At 43.6% G+C, this 17,884-nt stretch overlaps 1 long non-coding RNA gene across 1 annotated transcript in view; it reads right to left on the reverse strand.

Annotated features, from left to right (window-relative positions):
- Positions 1–1,779: 1,779 nt before the first annotated feature.
- Positions 1,780–17,884, reverse strand: part of LOC119088923 — a 29,131-nt gene continuing 13,026 nt past the window's right edge. Inside the window, exons 4-5 of the long non-coding RNA XR_005092683.1 lie at positions 10,915–10,995; positions 1,780–2,434 (exon numbers count right to left, since the gene is read on the reverse strand). This is a non-coding gene — a long non-coding RNA (uncharacterized LOC119088923). The remainder of the gene's footprint in view (positions 2,435–10,914; positions 10,996–17,884) is intronic.

Below are 17,884 nucleotides of genomic sequence, written 5' to 3' on the forward strand. Positions count from 1 at the left end.
CGGGACCATGCAGTCTGCTTCCTCCAAGTATTTGTCTTCCTTTATTTCCTTAGCTGTTTTTGAGCCTCGTCTTAAGAAAAATAAACGAACATGTGGCATGGTGACTCTGGCAGGCACTGTGTACACATCATGCAGGCAGACCGGCGTTTTGATGATGGTATGGCTGCATGGGTGACACAGCCCAGCTCCAGATGAAAGGTGTGTCGCATCTGGATTCTGTAGAAGCATAGGAGGTTTCTCCCAGGCGTGTTTTAAGAGAGGTCTAGCAAAACTCCTCTTGTCTGACAAGCCAGCCTGCAGAACAACTTTCCGTCTCTTGGGAGGCAATCTACTCCCTGTAGGATGTGAACAGCTGATCCCACAGGCGGAGGACTAAGCTACCTGTGGCTTACTGGTAAGTACAGGAACGTGCCTGCATTTTAGGATACATGCTCAATGAAGCGTGTAGGTCATGAGGGCAAGGATTTTTTTTTTTCTAATTTTTTGCCTGTCATGTTTATTGAGTTATCCCAAGTGCATTAAACAGTGCCTAATATATACTTGTGGAATAAACAATGCGGTTAAGAATCACTACTCCTCCTGAATTCAGATCTGTGGCTGCCTTATTCCGAGACACCCGCTGACACCATTCTGCGTTGAAATGGTGGAGCATAAACAACAGCAGGCTGACAGATAACAGTACTCAGAATAATGGAGGGATGGCTCTCGAGCAAGGAGCCTCAGCGGAAGATAATATTTAGATTCATGTAGATATAAAACTTTGTGTTAGCATTTTACCACCCAAGAAATCCTTTTCATGTCTTTTCCCATTATGCCAAAGGAGTTCACACAGAGCAGACTGGCTGTGCTCCTCCTCATCAGGGGCACCATGCATCTTTGTATCCCCTGGGAATTTAACACCTTACTAACCTTAGTTCAGGCTGAGGCGTAAATTCCAGTGTGGCACGCCTTTGATCTGTGCCACCAGCAGGAGTCTGCAAAGAGTTCAAAGAACAGGACAAATGAGTTGAGTCCTGCTGCCCATGCAAATCTCCCGCCTTGAAGGATGGGAAGCTGCAATGCCGAGGCCCCAGCAGAACCAGGGGTAGGGAACTAAAGCCGCAGGCAATACTCCTGCAGATCACAGGCTGCAGTGAGGGAAAGAGCAGAGCCCAGAGGAGGCCACCAGCCTCTCCGCTGCTACCACCCAGAATTCCAGGTATGGGCTGGGTCGTCCAACAATGGAGGTACCACCAGTTCCAACCTAGTGTTGAAGGCCTGGAGGACTCTTTGGAAGCCATTGACCCTTGGTCTGCACTGAAGCCTGAAGAAGCTGGATTCAGATATCAGTGAAGGAAGGCATCAGGGTAGATGAGCTGGCCAGGAAGGGAAGCAGGGAAAAGCAAAGCTTCCTTCTTCCATCTTTTATCTGGGCTGCGATGGGAAGGAAGGGGCTGCCCACATCTAGGGGAGGTCTTTACATTTCAAATAACTTACCGCAGAAAATCCCTCACAGATGTGCCCAGCAGCTTGGCCCTCCGTTGATTCCATGTACACCCCAGCTGACAGCCAATCTATAACATCACAGTAAAGTAAGACACAAATAATAACCGTCAGGTGGTCAAACTGCTGAATAAGCATTGTGTTCTTCTATCTAAAAGGAATATCCCAAGCTTTACCTTATTATTTACTCATACATAAAAACTACCCGGTAAGTAATTCGGGGATGTAGCAAGTGAAGTGCAGAGTCTTCACATGCAAAGATCCGATCAGAGTACTACATTGTTTTATTTGATGGTTTCACAATAAGTCTATAATTACACAATATTTGAAAACTAGAGAAATGAGAAAATACTTGTTAAGGACTTGGACATTTTACACAGGCTCACAGATCAAAGACTTACATTTTTTTATCTTTTTTTTACTACATTAATGGTAAGGAATAGCATGCTGGGGTAATGTCCCACCCATTGTTAGGCCACTGAATCCCAGTGAATCAGTCAAAAGAAATGTGGTGAGGCGATGAGGGGAAAGTTCAGGTGCATCTCAGATAACTTCATCTTTTTTAAATTGTTTAAAAAAAAAAATCAGCTCTGAGGCACCAAGTTCTTCCAGAGCAAGATAGCAGAGAGATTCTCACACATGCGGAGCTGTGAAAGAGTGGAACAGATCCAGCTTCGTTCACCCCGTGAGCCTTTCCAAGGGGCAGACTGGAGCCCTGGGACTGACTCCGCAGACCTTTCCCAGGAAAAACCAATGTCCACAACATAATCTGCAGATGGGATCTTGGGAATCACTCCCAGCGGAGACCGCACTGAGCTGTCGTCTTCGTTTCTGAGTCAATCTCTTGTCCCCGATGACGACGTAGGAAGCCAAGTCTTCCGATTAGAAATCTCCACGAGTATCAGCACTCCGGCTCTGCTAGCTGTAGCTTTTTGTTTCCTAGACCTTAACCCTATTGGGTTGCAGATAAAAATGAGAAAGGAGATTAAACGCAAGTTGTAAATGCCTGCTGCTTAGGCCACATTTATTTTCAAATAGCCGTGGAGTAAGCGCTGGGGATGAAGAGGATAGCTTCGGGCCAACACTCTCTACAGGGAAGGAGCACCTCCAGAGGAATGCCCAGGCTGCTTCCACGAAGCCATGAGAAGGGGAACGTATAGGGCTCAGGGTGTGTCACTGTGTCTAAGCTTCCAGCTCACTGTTGGTTTTTGTTTTGTTTTTGTAGGAAAACAAGTTTTCTAATGTCTCTGGCCTGCTCCCTTATCTGTAAAATGATTATGATAGTGCAAACCATGATTAAAAGGTTGCAAAAATAACTGGCTTGGAGAACATATTAGCTAATCTAGTTTAACTTTCTTGACACTGCCATCACCTAATATACGAAAATTACTATCTCTATTTCACAACTGAGAAGACCGTGGCTCAGAAAGGATCCAGGGCTTTCCTTAGCAGGGTGGCAGGAGAGAGGGACTTCTTGTGGAATTACTGATCATTAAGCTTGAGAGTCATTATTTGAATAGGTCAAGATTCCATGTCTTTTTTTTTTTTCTATTTTAAAGAGCTTGTAAAATTTTTTTAGCTCTGAGACCCATAGAAATTGGATGTGCCTGGTGCTACCAATGTGTAGGGCTGCAGTCCAAATGCATGGGACCCTAAATCCAAAGCCTGAAGCCTCCTGAGAGCCTCTGAGAACTCCCGATGTTCTCCTACCTTTAAGGCTATCTGTGACACGCTGAAACATGTCCCCTCAAAACCCGTACCCCTCACTCAATGTGGCTGATTTTGGAGATTGAACCTCTAAGAGATAATTCCTATAAAATGAGGTGCTAATCATTTACCTTAAGATGGGGCTCTAACCTGATAGAATCGACACCCCTGTAGAAAAGAGAACAGAGCATCTTCATGTGTGTCCACCTAGGAAGGGTCATGCAGACAGAGAAGAGAGCTACTGCTGTCAGCAAAGGCCCCCTCATGAGAAACAAGCAAACAAACCCAGAGTCTGCTGCCGCCTTACTGTGGCTCTCAGCCTCCAGGATTATTACAAAGGGCATCTCCGTTGTTTAATCCACCCAGTCTGTGATGTTTTGTTACAGCCACTGGAACATGCACTGTCTTATATCTCAAATAACAGGACTGCTGGCGTGTTCTGTGGAGGATCATTCCACAAATAGAACTGTAGGTCTGGTCAGCGCATAGCTGACATTATTTCATTTTTCCTAGAAATCAAAATGTCTTCTTCCTTCCTGCCCTTGGGGCTGCAATATTAACTGTTTCACAGCAGAAAACCTTTCCAATACTAACTTCATTTATTCCTGATTTATTTAAGGATGAGATGGACTTCTGTATGCACACCACTGTAGCTACCTCGGGCTTAACACTTTCATCTACACGGACAGTGGAACAGAATAACTAACCGAGATTACGTTGCAAAAGGTTTGCCTAAATAACCCAACAAATATTCCCCAGTTCCCGTTTACATCATCTAGTACTCAGAAATCCCTCAGTGAGGACAATGAAATGAGTGGACCATCCAACCAACTGGACTGTTTGAATTCAGTGTAGGATGATCAACGTACATCTGAACACATCATTGTGTAACATCATAATAATTTTTATTTCTCACTGATTCCTCAATTCTTGTTTTACTAACATTTATCCATTAAGTGCCAGGTGGTCTTGGAGATATTAACAATCTGCAGACAAATGGAAAGCAGGCTCCAGGGCGCTCACATTTGTACTCATTCCCTGGAGTGGAGACATTTGTGACTGCCGTAGCTTGTGGCTCTGACTCCTATGATTCTGTTCATTATGAATCAATACTGAAAAGATTTGCCAGGATAATCAACACCTCATTCAGTTAATTTGAAGTTCATCAGAAGATTATCTTGGGTGAGCTTGGCCTAACTAGATGGATGTTTAACCAAAGATTTAAAGAGATCAAAGGTTCTTCCAATTGAGAAGAAACAAACAGCTGTATTATGGGCGTGTATAAAACTGTGGGGAGTCTCCCGGAGCTAAGAGCTTCCACCCCAGCTGACCACCAGCACTAAACCTCAGTACCACACCCATAAAAGACTGTAAAGGCCATTAGAAGAGGCGCCGTATCACAGATTAGACGGGAGTCTGGCCCACACCTTGATTTCTGCCTGGTGAAATTTTGAACGCCCCGTGAAATGATCTGAAAGAGTGTTTTAAAGGTTTGTAACTACGTGCTGGGGAAGGGTGTGGTGAGGGAATGTGAGTGCGTGCGGGTGCCTGTGGAGGTTACAGGTGTCAGGTCCCAGAGCAGCTGGAGTTACAAACAATTGTAGGCCACCTGACAGGGGTACTGGGAACTAACCTCAGACCCTCTGCAACAACAATCCTGTGCCCTTAACTGCTGAGCCATCTGTCCAGCCTGGAAGTGTGTGTTGTTCTGAACTTCTGAGTTTGTGGTAATATGTTACACTTTATAAAACATAATAATAATACAGAGTGAATGGCATCAACAAGGTACCTGCCTTTGTAGGGCTTTGACTTCAGTGAAGGACATGAGCAACAACTTGCTTGTAAACTTGCAGCAGTATTCCAACTAACGACATGTGCAACAGAAAAGTTGCCCCCAGCTGGTGGAGCATAGAGAGAGTGGATGGGGAGAATGGCCAAGGAGGACTATACTGAAACACAAAAGCCAGCCACAGGAGATAAGCGGAAAGAACATTCCAGGCATAAGGAAATGGCAAGAGAAAAGGCCTTCCATGTTGGTGGCCATATCATCAAAGAATTAACTCCAAGAGCTACGTGGAGACACTGCCCCGCAAGCTCCTTCATTTAATGAAGGTTTAATTTAATATAAACGTATAACTGCCTAAAAAATATGCTTCAGTAGAGTGGGTACTATTGGACATTAATCAGTTTAAGTGCCATTAGCAAAAGTTCTAATTATAGCAGCCTTTTCAATTCGGCTTTTCTTCAACCTCTGCCAGGCAGAAATGTTCCTTATAGAACACGGAGGTACTTAGCACAATGAAACTCCAAAGAACACTTAATGAATTGGGAATGTTTCCACTGGATTCAAAGTTTGGTGTTCATTTGATTCTTCTGGGGTGGAATGTTACTCTCTGTGAGGAAGACACAACAATAAAGAACAATTAAACTGTGCTCTGCCCTGACCTCTGAGGGTGTGTTAGGGTCTACCTCATTAGACCCGTAACAGGACTGAAGCAAGAATAAACATAACACACAGTGAGTAGCTTTGGCAGGTTTGGGCTAGTTTCCAATACTTACCAAGCTCCATGCAAAGTACCCTGTGTGGTGTCCCTAAAATCCATGAGACAACAGGATAGTGTTACTATCACATTTTTAATATAGAAATTTGTGCTTTAAAAGATTGACATATTCTCAAAAATGCACCAATTGTAAGGATGAAAGCCAGGACATAAGTCCAAGTGAACGGCTCTGAGCCCCAGGCTGTCAACAAGTAGTTACAGCACAATACTATAACAACCAAAATGAATTGTGCAGCCGCCATGTGCCAGGTATTGGGAAAGTGACGTGATGAACCAATTTTACCCAGAGATAATCCTGTGTGGCACCTGCTATTCACTTCACTGTTCACTTTTAGCAGATTCTTGGAGAGGCCAAGAAACTTGTCTGAGGTCACTTAACCTCTCTGAGGTTCGGTCCCTGTGTCCTAAAATGGGACACCGGTACGTGGATCTGACCCTGGCCAGTCTGGCAGCACAGCCCACACTGTGAAGCCATCACACAGTGCTGCTGTGCCCTTTGATCCAAAAGCAAATCGTAATGGCTGCCAACATACCTGACACATTTCTGTTCCTTTTTACTGTGGCGAGTTTGTATAGCCAAACTAATTACATCTGGACATTTTTAACTCATCCTTTGTGGTGGTATTGTATTCCTCAAAATATTGCGCACCCTAATAAACTTATCTGGGGTCAGAGAACAGAACAGCCACTAGATACAGAGGCCAGAAAATGATGGCACACATGCCTTTAATCCTAGCATTCCAGAGGCAGAGATCTACCTGGATCTCTGTGTGTTCAAGGATACAGCCAAGCATGGTGACTCACATCTTTAATCCCAGAAAGCGAGCCTTTAATCCCAGAGAGTGATGGCAGAAAGCAGAAAGGTATATAAGGCGTGAGGACCAGGAACTAGGTAAGTTAAGGTTCAGGCTTTCGAGAAGCAGTTCAGCTGAGATTCATTCTGGATGAGAACTCAGAGGCTTCCAGTCTGAGGAAACAGGATCAGCTGAGGAACTGGCAAGGTGAGGTAGCTGTGGCTTGTTCTGCTTCTCTGATCTTCCAGGGTTCACCCCAATACCTGGCTTCAGGTTTGTTCTTATTAATAAGACCATTTAAGATTCGGGCTACACATCCTTAATCATAAATTCTTTAATTAGTCTGAGCTGCCTTTCTTCCTTCCGATGGACTCTAACTCTCTCCGGGCCTGGTTGGTGTTAGGGGTGGGGGTTGGGTTAAGGTGAACCTTCCTACTTGTCTCACAGTTTCAACTCTGACTTGTAATTCAAATGTCATGCTTCACAATTGAAGTTAATAGAATCAATTAAAGCCAGTGTGGCTCACTCGCCTGCAAAATAACCTATTGAAAGCAGTATTTTGTAAATGTGAGTCTAATGAGACCAAGGGAGGTCCTCCTATTGCAAAAAAAAAAAAAAAAGAGTTTCAGCGTCTAATGGAGTCCTGTGTTTCTCAGCCTCAGCAAGGTGGAGGGGCTAAACCCAAAGGGCACGATTAGGCTACATAAAGAAGCTTCCTCGCTGAATCAGTTATATCATAACTATGCACAGCACACTCTGCAAACCGAGGGGATGTGCTCGGGAATGTGAAAAGAGAGATCCCCAAAGGAAACACCTGTCAGTGTTTAGTCAGCTCTGTCCGGAAGGAGAGGCCTGGGGTCTTCCTCAAGGCTTTCCAAGTTGAGTGTTGTGATCCGTTAGCAGGTCATGAAATCTAACTTTTAGATTTTGGCTAGGTTTTCAACAGAACAGAACTAACTGTCTGTTATATGAGGCAAGGTTTAATATTATTTCATATAATTTATTTCTGCCTTAAACTTGTAAACATATATTTATGTTTCTGTTAGTTAGTAAGCATGTAGTTTTTGAAATGTTTCCCTTTGTGGATCTATTTTAAAGCCATTGATATACTGGTCTCAAGTTTCCTAACTCACAGACTTTCATATTTTGTACTATCATAAATTGCCCTCAAAATGGGAAAACTTAGGAACAGTATTTTTACTCTGCCAAACTTAAAAATATATAAAGAAAGTAGGATTCTTATTCCCCAAAGTCAAAACTTTTAACATAAAAATAACAATGAACTGGTGTGGTTACACATGCGTGTAATTCCAACACTTAGGAAGTAGAGACAGGACAGTCAAAAGTTCAAAGCCATCCTGGGATGTCAGAGACTCTGTCTTAAGAACTAAAGAAATAATAAATGAATTTTTTAAAAAGAGCAATGCTATGATCACAAAATAAAGTATGTTCTTTTCAGTTAGGCATTTTTAGTTTCACGGTGCATTCATTGCTTTTCTGTTGGGCGTTTTCACTACCCATTCATGAAGCCCCCTTAGCTAGGCATTGGTGAGCAAACACAAACATGCCCAACATATGAATGAGCACTATTTAGATGTAACCAACCGTCTTATTAAATAAGAAACACAGAACCAATGCAAAGAAGAAAGCCAAGAGGTCAGAGCTCAGAGCTAAGAGCCTTACCCTTCCTCCTGCGGTGGTCCTACCTCTCCAAACCAGAGCTATTTCCTGTGTTAAAGTCTTTATATAGAGTTTCTGTTCTGCCTTCTCATTGGTTGTAAACCGAAACACATGACTGCGCCTTGTTATGGCCTGTCTGTATAGACCTCCAGGTTTTCTATGGTTGGTATTGAGATTAAAGGCGTGTGTCTCCAATGCTGGCTGTATCCTTGAACACACAGAGATCTACCTAGCTCTGCCTACCAAGTGCTGGGATTACAAAGCGTACGCCACCACTGCCCTGCTTTCCTATGGCTTGCTAATAGCTCCGACCCCCGGGACAACTTTATTTATTAACATACAAATAACATTTTAATACAAATAAAATATTACCATAGCACCACGTTCAGTCAGTGAAAGAAACACAGCTTTGGAGATCTGTGTGTTGCTGTTCCAGCCCCTGCTTAGCTCCTGAGGGGACACAGCCTCTACCACAATAAGCGAGAACAGAGGGGACAGCCCCCGGGTTTGGTGTGTCACACAGCACCATCCCTCTGTGGATGGACATGGAAACACGCGGGCTGGTAGGTGGTTCCCCAGTGATCCAAACAGTGTGGGTCAGCTTTCCCGGAATTTCATCACCTCAGCCTGGGTGACTAAGATTATATTTCCGGAAATTCTGGAGCTAAGCAGGGGCTGGAACAGCAACACACAGATCTCCAAAGCTGTGTCTCTTTCACTGACTGAACGTGGTGCTATGGTAACATTTTATTTGTATTAAAATGTTATTTGTATGTTAATAAATTGAAGAACTGGATATCGTAGGTGCTGGTACCCTGAGGAAACTTGACGAACAGTTCCTGACAATCCCTGGTATTCTTGTGCCACACAACCATCTCCCAAAGCTGACCCCAGAACGGCAAGCCCAGCTTCCCCAAGTTTTCTAAAGCTCCTCACCAAAAACATCCAGTAGCTCCTGGCCTCTGGCTGCTTCTGCAGTTAAACTAGTTATACCACACGCACACACACACACACACACACACACACACACGCACGCACGCACGCACGCACACGCACACGCACACACGCACGCACGCGCGCGCGCACACCGCACCGCACCACACCACACCACACCAGGCCCAGGGTGCGCCTTTTCTACTTTGCCCTCTCTCTTCCTTGACTCTGACCTCTTTCTGCCCTGCCTGTGCAGTTCCAGCAGCCGCCACCAGGGGCTCTCTTGGCTTCCTTGCTTCACTTCCCTCTTCCAGTTGTTATCAGGGTCCCTCTGACTATGAAAGCCACCCAGAAGCTCATCAGTCACACCTCTCACCAAACCATGGCAGAGGACAGCCTGAAGCAGCCAGCTGGCCTCCTCCTTGACAACTCTTTTAACCACAACCTTCAAGGGAACATAGCTCAGATCTGACTGTACTGAAGTGTGGGAGTCGGTGGAGGAGACCAGATCTGACCTGCTCCCACCTTTTGAAGGGTTCTTAGGTGGAGGAAAGAGGGACAAGAAAATATCAGATAGAAAGAGAGACCTAGACGACAAGAAGAAACACAGGACAGCTTCGGGAGGGCCTGGGTCAATACCCAACAGCCTCATCCTTTATTGAAGAGGGCTTTTTTTAGTATGCCAAGGGGAGAGGCAAAAGACCTCCCTCTTACAAGATCAAAGCACACTGTACAGCCGAGTGTAGACTCTTCCAAACTATGCCTGTGGCCAAATCATCCATTATGTATCCCTGCTAGGTAAAGCAAGCAGGATTCTCTGACCCTGAGTAATTTCTCACTAGGAAGCCTCTGTGGGTCTCCACACTGAAGGGGCATTATGTCTCATAGTCTAGTACCAGAGTGTGAGCTGTCCCTCGGTCCACACTAATTTGTAGACCTTGGAAACTGGAGCCAGGGTGACCTTGTTTACTTCTGAACTACTTATAGAAAAAGGGATCACTAAACAGGTTAATAATTGGTCAAAATTTAAGAAACTTCATTAGTCGTTTCATTTTAAACATGAACACATAATGTATATGCTATATAATCAAAAAACAGTCCCAACAAACCAGAACTCATCAATTCATTAAAAAGAAGATTTTTATAACACTTAAACCAAGAAATGCTTCTCTAGCAATTATTTCAACTTACCACACACCCTTGGAAATAATATAATTGCATTTCTCTTAAAATAAAGACCTCATAATTAACATAATATTTTCTCTAAGTTAAATCAGGATTCCTTCCATTTAAGTTAAATTAGTTCTATCTTATGTCAGGGATATTTACACTAGTTTATTTTGACTAGCTTTATTACCCTCTCTCTGCCCTGATTCTTTTAAAGGTCAATCCCTGAACTGGAAAAACTCCATCTTCCCATGTTTTTATTTCTCTTCCACCCTGCAGAGGAATGACATTATCCATGCGGGATGGACATGCCTAATCACCACGCAGACTGAGGTTGTGAAGTCTCGGCTACAATGAGCTATACCATTAGGCAGAGTCTAAAATGTGGTCCAAGTACATTTTGGCTTGAAAATCTCCTAAGACACAGGTGGACATCTTTCACGATGCTCCAGGGCTCAGCAGCTCATCCTTTCTCTGTCTCTGATGCTCCTAGGACTTGGGCTTGCTGCTCTTTTGTTCTGCTTTGCTTTGCTTTTGAAATCTTTTCTATTGCAGCACTCCATCCTGTCCATCTGCCCCACTGGACTTACCGCTTCATGGAGAGCTCCTTCTCATCGTTAATGTACCTCTGTGTTCTTCTCAATTTCACGCTCGTGTTCTATCGAAGGGTCCTAAACATAGGAAACAGGAATGTTTGTGGGATTGAAGTAAATCACACAATTAAATTCTTCTTGTCACAAATGAGGAATCCCAGTCTGCTCATGGCCAGTACTTAAAGCCACGCAGATAGAGTCAGAGCTGGCAAATCAAGGTCCCGCAGCTGCTTCGATTTCTCAGCCCCCTGGAACATGACACTGTGTCAAACCACCCGGGCGGGGAGAAGTGGTCAGACTCCGCGATCAAAGAACACTTTGTGGTTTGTTTGTCCAAGTTGTTTTTAAAGAATTTGAGACAATACTAACATAATTACTATGTAAAAATGTGTTATGGTAGTCATTAAATTATAATAGAAAAGGCCTTAAAAATACAGTGCACTCCTTTCACAAACAATGAGAGGAAGACCTAAAGTCTCTAAGCTCCTTTTGCATGTTGATACATCTCCTCCTCGTGTCTGTCACCAGCCAGGTCTGGTGTGGCGGTAGTGGCTGTGCCCCAGCTCACAATTATTTTAGCAAGAGGAGCTCGAAGTGCGCTGTAATATGGTAGTCACACTCCTGAGAGCGGTCCGCCAGCCCCTCCCCCACCTTCGCCTGTGTGTCACCTGAGTGTCTGGCTTGTTCAGTATTGCGGCATTTTGTGTTTTGTTTCATTTTGTTGTTTCCTTTCTGTCTAATGGAAGAATGCCACAGCCGCCACTAAGACAACAGGCCTCTGAAGCCAATGAAAGTGAGTGGACGGGGAGAGGAATTTGGCATCACACATTTTTGGCATTCAGAGATAATTTAAGATGGTTCAAGTACCTCTGAGTGTAATGCACCAGGCAAATGCCCTCGCCACGCCCAGTGTTTGCCTACAAAGGTATTCTATTGCTGAAACGTACTGCATTGCCAAAATGCTTTTGATAAAGAGCATTTGTAGCCGTGGGTTCTCTAAAGACATAGCTTTACTTCAACCAGAGGCCCTAAGTTTCAACGTGAAAATGTAGAAATCGTGAGAGGGTGATTTATATGTAATTTATAGAAATCCATTACGGGGGTGTTCATTAACTCAAAAACAGAGCGGAATGAGAGGAAATGGTTTTATATCGCTATGATAAGGATTTGAATTATCTATGAAGAGGAGCTTCCTGACAAGTGCCAGGGTTGGATACCAAAGTGGCTTTGGAATTTCCTCCTCTAGTTTTCAAGTTCATACAACTTCCTTTCAGGACAGTGTAAGAAGTCCATGTTGTTAATCTGGGGTTTTGCTTGTTTCCTTCTTGGTTTGAAATAGAATACAATATTTCTTGACCATTCATCATACTTCACAAAACATATTTGCGAAACAGTAATTTCAAAACAAGGCTTACTAAACTCTGACCATGTGGCTCCATGAATCTTGAAGTTTCCTTCACAGGGGAGCTTTGGGTGCTTTAAAACTGCAGCAGGCAGGGCACCACAGAAGAGAGAGAGGGTAAATGAGAGGGAAGGAGGAAACACTCATCTCACCAGGCCTCCCAGAACACCCCACTTCCGCAAGCGTCAGCTCTGTCCTGAAAACACTGGGATATCTGCCTACTTCCTGCTTGTATTGTTTTTTTCCAAGGTCTTAAAATATTTTGGGACAGCGTCCATTCAAAAAACGGTATTATATGGAAAGCTTTTGTTACCAAGATATCCCTTTAATTTAAAGCTCTTTGCCACAGTTCCTGTTTGCTCCAAGGGTCTGCCATAAGGAAAGTAAAAGCTACAGGTGATTGCCATGCTAACGGTTTCCTGGAGCTGAAAGGCATACTTCAATACCTCATTAGGCATTGCCTAGTATTGTCTTCTAATTGCTTCTTGTACGTAAACCCTGCTTTTCCCAGCCAAAGACTCAGAAGTTCTTCAAGATGATTGTCTTGATTTATGTTTCTTTCATGTTGTCTAAGAGTGTGCTGAGCACATAACAGCTCATTTAAAGTAGATTAATTTATCTGTAAGTTAGCTGGTCACACTCATATATTTCCCTGAGGCCTGCCTCATATGTGTGAATGAGCACAGTGGAAAGCAACGGCTGAAGAAATATTAGCTCTGAATGTGCAACAAGACATCACATGTTTTCAAAATATGAAGTCACCTCTTCAAAGCCAAGAGAATGATCTGGACAATTGCATTAGTATGACTCTATCATTTTCATGTTTAACGCAGATGCTGCTTTCCAGGCCCTGGCCCAAACACTTCACAAACATTGACTCATTCTTCATAACTACTATAAGGACCAATACTGTCCTCATTTTGTAATGAGAAACTGGGATCGCAAGAAGAAGACTCCTTGTCCAGGGTTAAACATATAACCCTGCCAGAATGTGACCTGGGAAGTCTGGCTTGCGAGTTCATGACCTTAGTTAGTCTGTTTCCTGAGAGGAAAGGATGGAGTAAGAGAAAGGGAAGTATTGCCGTCTGCAGTCTGCAACAGTTTTCTTTTCTGGGCCCAAGGTCAACTCTTGCCATCTGTTGAGAAAAATATGGGCAAAGGAAGGTAGTGACCAGTGGCTTTGGGGCGGAGGCTGGGGGTGGAGGGTGGGCAAAATTCTCAGGGTTGGCTGAATGAGCCAACAACAAACAGGTTATATAGGACAAGGCATCCAGATTCATTAATAGGCAAAGGGGAAATCGCAGGAGCAGGCTTTTCAGCTTGCTGGACAAGGTTCAGAAATGGAGAACAGGAAGAATGGAGACAAATGTTAGGGAAGTAATCAATGATTTATAGGGAAGCCTTGTGGAATTGGGAAACATACAATATCCTGACCCAAAATCCACCTGGCATCAAAACAGGTTGGAGAAAGGTGTATGAGAAAGTCTGTCAGGGTATGCCAACAGACCTCAGTCTTCTTCCCATTCAATATTGATCATTGCCAGTTGAAGAAATATCAAGGAGACAGAAGAGAATTGTGCTCTGTAGATAGATCCTATCAGCTTCGTGAAAGAAATTTGCAAAATAAAAACAAACAAACCAAAACCACCATAAAATATTCCTTCCTGGTGGAAGACAATGTCAGAAAGACCTGAATTCTGAGGTCAACACTAAGCCTTCTCAGCTTGTCAAAGCACTGAGTCTAGGGGCGTTCTTCTCGGAGCCCCAGCAGGATCATACATCTAACTCTTTGAAGGGCAATTTTGGGAAGTACTTCCCACATCCCTTAAATAGAAATTCACAGCCAGGCACTGGTGGTGCACATCTTTAATCCCAGCACTTGGGAGGCAGAGGCAGGGGATTTCTGTGAGTTTGAGGTCAGTCTGGTCTACAGAGTTCTAGAAGAGTGGATTACACACAGAAACCCTGTCTCAATAAACTAAAAAGAAGAAGGAGGGAAGGAAGGAAGGAAGGAAGGAAGGGAGGGAGGGAGGGAGGGAGGGAGGGAGGGAGGGAGGGAGGAAGGAAGGAAGGAAGGAAGGAAGGAAGGAAGGAAGGAAGGAAGGAAGGAAGGAGAGAAAGAAATTTACAGAACTAAAAAGGGAGTAAAATGTGTATAGTTGTTAGGTGGATATACAAACATTGTTCCAGATGCCCTTCTTCTCATCTGGAGACCTGCAGGAGCTCACCCCCACCCCTCTGCGGAGGACTGGAGGACTTCCTTGGCTGCCATAGCTAACAGCACCCTAGGGGATTTATCCTGGTTCATTGTTCTTGCAGCACAATCCCACTCTTGAGAATGTGTGCTTCACAGAAACAAGGACTTTGTCTCTTGATTACGGGTATATTCCCAGTACCTAATCTCACTCAATACTAACTGTTGAGCACATGCATTAATAAATTATTGATGAACAATGTTCTAGCCTCAGCTAGCACCAGAATTCTTAAGAAAAGAAGAAACTGTCTTTTCTGATTAAAAGCAACAACAGCACATCTTTGGTGAATAGACAATAAACCCATTATCCAGCATTTAAGTGAAGTTTCTCTTCATAAACTGGGGAATAGATGGAAGTAAGGAGAAAATATGATGGGGGGGAACTATCATAACATCAGAAATCTCCCTGACGGACCTTGAAAGTTCACTCTACTTATGAACACTACGTGTGTGGATTGCCTGACTTCAGAAAGGAGTTTGTGTTTACAACTGAACAGGCACAATATGGAACGTGGGAAAATGTGCACACACAAGAGCCAGAGAAGGAATTATGCATGAAAACCCCAGGATGGAGCTCAGCAGGTAACAGTGCTTGCTACCCAAGCCTGGCAATTTGAGTTCAATCCCCAAAACCCACATAAAAGCTGGATGTATGGTCCCATCTGCACTCCAGGATTTCTACAAGCCAAGAACTTGCAGGCCAAATAGCCTGAAGTACACAGCAAATCCGAGGAAATGAGAGAGATCCTGCCTTGACAAAGTAGAAGGAAAGAGCCAACTCTTCAAAGATGTTCTTTGACTTCCACAAGCATGTCGGTAAATGTATGTATGCAGGCACATGCATGAGTGCACAGCGTGTGCACTCACACACTCACACACACACACACACACACACAAATTAAATTTATTTTTTACAAAGGAAGGTCTTTCTATAATCTCAAAATTCTTAGAGTTCTCTAATTGGCAGCACGTGGGAAGTGGGTAGGAGCTACGTTATATGTCAGGAGCTCATTGATTTCTGTGCTTTTTCCTTGTGGGTTTCTCCACTGACATCATTTTTTAAATTGTTGTTTATTTATCTTTATGTTTGTGGATCCTTTGCCTACATGAATATCTGAGCACTACAATTATGCTTCGTGTGTACAGAGGCCAGAGGAGATCATCCCATCTCCTGCTTCTAGAGTTAGAAAATGATTGAGAGCCACCGTGGGGGATGCTGGGAATCAAACCTAGAGCCTCTGCAAGAGCAGCAAGTACTTTCAACAGCTTAGACATCTCCCTAGGCCCCTCACCCCCACCCCCCACATCAATGACAGCTATTATGGGGTCTCCTTGATGGAGATAATGGAGTCATGTAATCACGTGCTTCCTCGTGGGCATTTCTCATGGAAGTGAAGACTATCCCTTTTAGTTGCCTTAGCTGAGAGGACAAGGCAAGTGGGAACTCCGAGATTTCTAAAAACTGTGTGTTCACATTTTGTCTGAACCTACTACAGCATAGTGCCTTCAGTGTAGGATGCAGGATCCATCCGGTTCATCCAGGCATTGTCAGATGATCCTCTGCACATTTTTCTCTATTCATAGTATGTTTTGATCATAGTCCTGTGCTCTTAACACTCTCTCTTCAGCATGAAGCCCACAATGTTTTTTCGTATTTTGAGTCATTGCACAACCTCTGTTTACAGGGTTATGGTTTCACCTACTTGTCTTGTTGCTGTGACAAAATGTCCTGACCAAAGTCGCATTAAGGTAGGGAGGACTTATTTTGCCTCAGCGTCCAGGGAACTGTCTATCATGGCGAAGAAGTCGTGGAAGCAGGAGGCTGAAGCAGCTGGTCACACTGCATTCATTGATTTCATCTTAGCATTCAGTCCAAGACCTGAGCCCATGGAATGATGCTACTCACATTTAGGGGAGGTCTCCTACCTCTTTTAATCTCCCCTAATAATTCTTTACAAGGTACCCGGAGGTGTGTCCCCTAAGTGATTACAGATCACGTCACACTGACAATGTTCATGATCACAGTTACCGTGGGAGTTGGGTTATAGGAACAATAGACATGACAAGGGGAATGAGAAATGGACCACATGACCTCAACCCTGCACAGGAACTACAGGCAACTGAGGAATTCTGAGAGTGGGGGAAATAGCCTTCTCCAGGGAGAAACCACAATTGGTTATCCGATACCAAATAGTCAGCGCTGGAAACATGCATGCATATATGTATGTATATACATATGTATATGGAGAGAGAGGAGAGAGAGAGCAAGGAAGGGTATGTGGGAGGGTTTGGAGAAAGCAAAGGGGGAATTGATGTGATTGCATTATAATCTCAAAAATAAAAGAATTAAGAATAAATAAAAGTTAAAAAGCACTAATAGAGGGGTTCTGGTGCATATTAGACTACTAATAACAATTCTTTAAAAAGTGTATTTTTAGTGCAACTGTATGTTCTCAATAGTCCGTTATCAGTTGTAATCCACCTCAAAACTTGGTGACATAAAACATGTGGATGTCCCATCGTACTGTTCTTGTAGATAATATACTTAAATGTCCTGGAGACTGCTTCCTGTTCAAGAGATATCAACTTTAGAAAGACTTTTAAACTCCAGTATGGAAGCTCAAAAGGAAATGTATTGAATACCCAGCTTAGCTTCTCTGGTCTCTTAGGAAAGTGGCCTTCACTGCTACATGTTCATCATTCAGTGCTTCTATCAGCATCATCACAGTAGGACCAATAATTCTAGGATTACTATATAAGTCTAAATGGGAAAGACCAATAAAAGAGGCATTGAAGTGAGCCTGACTCAATTAAATGATGCTAGCATAATTCTATGGTGCTAGAGTAATCAAGCAAGAATTCTCTGTCATGGTCGGGATGGGTGAACATTGGAGATTGGGATCAAAGCCCTAGCTAGTAGTAAAGTAGGCATTTTCCTACAGAGATGTCTGAGCTTACTTGACTTAGACACCTGAGGTATTGGTATTGGTATTGGTAGAATTCATAATCACACCCTGTCATACCCTCACAAACCTTGACTGCAGCAGAAATGACCAGTCCTCTCTGCAGCATACCTGTGTACTTAGGATGGTTGACCTGGATTGTAACTTCTACAGATTTATTTTGAAGATTTTTTTTTTTGAGTCACCTGGGAGACACACCTCTAGGAGTATGGGGAGGGGGTCTCTAGAAAGGTTTACTGAGGAGTGAAGACAGACGATGAATGTGGTCATTAGGCTAGGTCCTTGTTCAGATGAAAGGGAGAAAACAAGGGAGGTCCCACCAGTCATCTTCCCCTGGTTCCTCACTCT

This window comes from Peromyscus leucopus, chromosome 13 (genome assembly GCF_004664715.2).
Source record: "Peromyscus leucopus breed LL Stock chromosome 13, UCI_PerLeu_2.1, whole genome shotgun sequence".
Lineage (NCBI taxonomy): Eukaryota > Metazoa > Chordata > Mammalia > Rodentia > Cricetidae > Peromyscus > Peromyscus leucopus.